At 33.2% G+C, this 4,268-nt stretch overlaps 1 long non-coding RNA gene across 1 annotated transcript; it reads left to right on the top strand.

Moving 5' to 3' along the window:
- Positions 1–275: 275 nt before the first annotated feature.
- Positions 276–2,979, top strand: LOC118485654. Its single transcript, XR_004877267.1, has 3 exons — positions 276–518; positions 2,024–2,089; positions 2,190–2,979. It is a non-coding gene; the product is annotated as an uncharacterized LOC118485654 (long non-coding RNA).
- The last annotated feature ends 1,289 nt before the right edge of the window (positions 2,980–4,268 follow it).

Here is a 4,268-nt window from a genome sequence, read left to right as displayed (position 1 = left end):
CCTTAGAAATTTTAACATCTCTATGACAACACGCGGATTTCGTATACTAGTTGATATTAAAATAAGATGCTAACAGTTTTGTTTATAATATGCATAAAACACTACTTTCTAAAAACATATTAGTCCCCTAAGAGCATTCTCATCCACTCCATCAAATTAACCTCTATCTTTAAAATATAAAAAACCTTCTAAAAACCCACTCCAACCTGTCCACTATATCTATTCTCTAACTTTAAATATTTAAGAAAAACTACAGTAACTTTTTATACATAAAAAGCTACTATACCCTCTCCATTTCCAACAACCACCTCTTCCTGTCGTCTCCCGCCCTCTCCTTCTACACATCGAACTACTAGCAACAAAATCAACAAATTCCCACTTCACAGGTTCGGATTTGAAAACGTGGGGTGTTTGGATTTGTAAACATAGGCTTCTATTGGAAACTAGGGTTCCGATTTGAAAAGGATTTTGCTATCATCAACCGATTCATCCTTCACATCTCCATCCCTCTGCTATATGTAAGCTTTTTTTGCTCAATCGTTTTTGGATTTTAAGTTTTGAGTCTTAATTCATGAAGTGTATAAAACTCAGGTTTTAGATTTCAAAGGGCTGCTGAAGAAGTTTATAGAAAGATTGTAGAGTTTGTCACTTGAATTTGATTGTAGAGTTTATAGAAAGCCTGTTTGTTAGCAGTTAGCACAAGGATATTTTGGTTTGATTTGACCATTTATTAATATTAGGGGTGTTCAGGCCGATAAACGATGATTACTTGTTGACGGTTTTGTTTCACGACTTATTTTTTTAATATTAGGGGTGTTCAGGCCGAAAAACGCTGCAGAAAGCTGCAGTTTTTTAAGGTATGCTAAAAAACATGCAAATTTTTGGCGTTTTATTGCTAAAAACGGGCACTTTTGTAGTGTTTTTTGCTGAAATAAACACGCCATTTTTTTGTCGTTTTTTGCTGAAAAACCTGTCCAAAAAACCGGTATATCCCTCGAATCTAATCGGCTGGGTTGGGTTGGGAAACGCTATTCTTCATTAGTCTCACTGACCCGAGTAAGTGATCAAACTTATTAGAAATCTAGAACCAGCCCCTAAAAGATCTCAGGCAACTAGGGTCTCCTCAACCTCTTTTACGGGCCTAAATCAGATTCTAAAATCAGGATCCTTTTCATAAAAACGTATGCATTTGCTAAGGATCTTAACACTTGAGAATATGATGACACACATGATTTTTAAAAGTCACAAACTCACACAATTTCAACAGAAAGTTAGAGAAATGAGACCCTAGGCTTCAACTTATTTTTAATACAACCTAATCACCCTTCGAACAACACAATTTAATCTTTTAATAGAAGTTGAGTCGCCAATAGGGTGGTAGTCCATTGGCAAAGGCAAAGCCTTTAAAAACACCAAGGTTGAGAAGGGAAAGGTCTTGGGTTCGAGTCTCACAGACGACAGGGGATTAAAGAAATTAGTCGTTCAAAAAAAAAAATAGAAGTTGAGTCGACCCATTTGAATTTGCAGTTTCAGGGTTTTCTTTATAAAAGTTTTTTTTTTGTTTTTATGTTTTGATCTATATCTTTTTAAAAGTTTTTGTTTGATATTTTGTTGTTGTAATTAGTTATGTTTTAAGACTCTTGATGATGAAAAACCATTAATTAAACTATGGTGTAAAACAAAGATGTATATCACAAACAATATAAATCAATCACTGTTCATTCAATTGAAATTTTATCATATATGAATTATGATTTAATATTTATTACATTTATACTTTTCAAGTAACAAAAGGATTATTTTGACATTTCGTAAGAAAAAGAATTATAACAATCAGACTTTAGCAAAGACTAAATTTGAAGTTTCAATATAAATAGGATTTTATAAAGGGGGCTTAAAACTAATGCAGACTTTAGGAAAGACTAAATTTGAAGTTTCAATATATGCTCTATTGCCTTATATATTCGTTATTGCTCTTTTAGTGCAGTAGTTTTATGGCCATTTTGATATCGTCTTTTTTCAGCAAAGTGTATCCATTGACGTGCTCGGAGAAGAGAAATATGTTTTTCAACCTCGCTTGTTCGGAAAGGTGATGTATTTTAACCTCCAACTCCTAACTGTTAAACAAGTTGTTTTTCTTTGTTTATAAATGTCATTTTCATTATGAAAGAATTCTACTTCAATAACAGAAAGGCATGCATTTTTTGGTATGCCCGGTTCATATAAAGACATTAATGTGTTAGAGAGATCTTTTGTTTTCACGGAACTTGCACAAGGGCGTGCTCCACCAGTCAATTACAAAGTCAACGGCCACGACTATACTATGGGGTATTAGCTTGCAGATGGTATTTATCCTAAGTGGCAAACTTTTGTAAAAACGATTCCATCACCAAGAGGGAACAAGAATAAACATTTTGCAAAAGCACAAGAATCTGCAAGAAAAGATGTCGAGCGAGCATTTGGTGTACTTCAACAACGATTTGCAATCATTCGAGGACCTTCATGAATATTCAAATTGAAGGTACTAACAAATATAATGAAAGCATGTGTTATTCTTCATAACATAACATGATCATTGAAGACGAACGTGATGATGGTGATAGTCTTAACATTGGGTATGATCAACTTGACGATGATCTCCTTGAATTGTCGGACACTCAAACAAATGAGTTTATGGACGTCATCCAACGTCGTCTTCATATTAAAGATAGCTCGGCACATCATCAGCTTCAAGAAGACCTAATTGAACATCAATGGCTACTCTATTCCCAACAATAAACATAAACGATGTTGCGCTATATTAGATTGTTTTGTAGCTTTGTCTAAGCTCCTACTTATGCGTTTTTGGTGTTACGTGTAAATCCATTGTGTAGGCTGTTAAATAGGTCAAACTTGGCATGATTTGGTATTGATCTTAAACTGTTGTTTGTAGTCTGATGGTAGTGAAAATGGATGGTATGATATTTGATATTGATCTTATTACTTCATTTTATTTCGTCTTGAATTTCAATTGTAATGGTATTGCAATAGGCAATGATAACCATGGTTTGGGGATGTTTTAGATAATGTCATATACAGATGCTCATAGAAGCTATTAGTTTTTAATAGTTCCTTCATCAACTGTTATTGATGATGAGTTTGAAAGGTGGCAAAACGAGGTGAAATGTTGTCATAAATACACCAAACGAATTAAACGAAGTGTTCGATGGCAATAAGGCGCATAAATTTAACTCGTTGTGGCTGCATTAACTTGAATGCCACAGCCAAAACAATGACCATAGCTCCTTGTTTTTTAATTGAGGTTAATCCGTTTGACCCATTATAAATTAAATATAACTGATTAGTAGATGTTCTTGTGCCATAGAACTTAATGGTTTTTCTTGTTCTTTTTATTTCCATCTTTAACATAGTCCTTGTATGTATATTGACAAACATAGTGTCTATGTGTCAGCAATTTTTTCTTGTTGGATTATGATGATATAATTAGTATTTAAAGTAACCCGACCCGAAAAACCCAAAAATAACAATTAGTAGTATAATTTCTATAAACAAAGTTATTAGAATCAATTTTAGAAGAAAAAATAGATAGTAGTTAAAATTATAAGTGGAAGAAAGAGAAGACATAATAATAAAAAAAGAATATAGAGATAGGTATGAGGAGTTGGATGAAGGAGGTTTTTTAAAATGTGAGATAAAGTTTAAAAAGTTGTGATTTTTAGTTAAATTATAGGGTTAAAGATGATGGAGTGGATGAGAATGCTCTAAAGAAAGGTATATGGGTATTGGTTGCTTTTAAATCACACTAACTTTTTATTTGATTATAAAATACAAAGTTGGTGGTATCTAAATTTTTTAGATTTAAATGCCTGATTGGTCCTTGTGTTTTGCAAATATTGCAGACTTGGTCTCAATGGTTCAATAATTACACGCTTGGTCCTAGTGGTTGTAATTTTTGCACTCATATGGTCTTTACCACTAACCTATGTTAGATTTCTCATTAAGTATATGTAGAATGTCTATTTTACCCTTGAACATTAAAAAATATAATATAACACACATGAGTCCACTTCTTCCTCATCTATCTCTGCCTCTCTCTCTCTAAAAAAAACCATACCACCACCATCACCTTTTTTTATGTCTACACAATCTTTTCAAACTAATGAAGTTGTAGCTCAATCTGATAAGCAATTTCCACCTCAAAAGATTGAACCGGCCCAACGTATCCGGACTTCACCGAAAAGAACAACTTCTCGTTACAAATGAATCCA

The sequence above is a fragment of the Helianthus annuus genome, chromosome 13, assembly GCF_002127325.2.
Source record: "Helianthus annuus cultivar XRQ/B chromosome 13, HanXRQr2.0-SUNRISE, whole genome shotgun sequence".
Lineage (NCBI taxonomy): Eukaryota > Viridiplantae > Streptophyta > Magnoliopsida > Asterales > Asteraceae > Helianthus > Helianthus annuus.
This window is presented reverse-complemented; position numbering and strand designations above follow the sequence as displayed.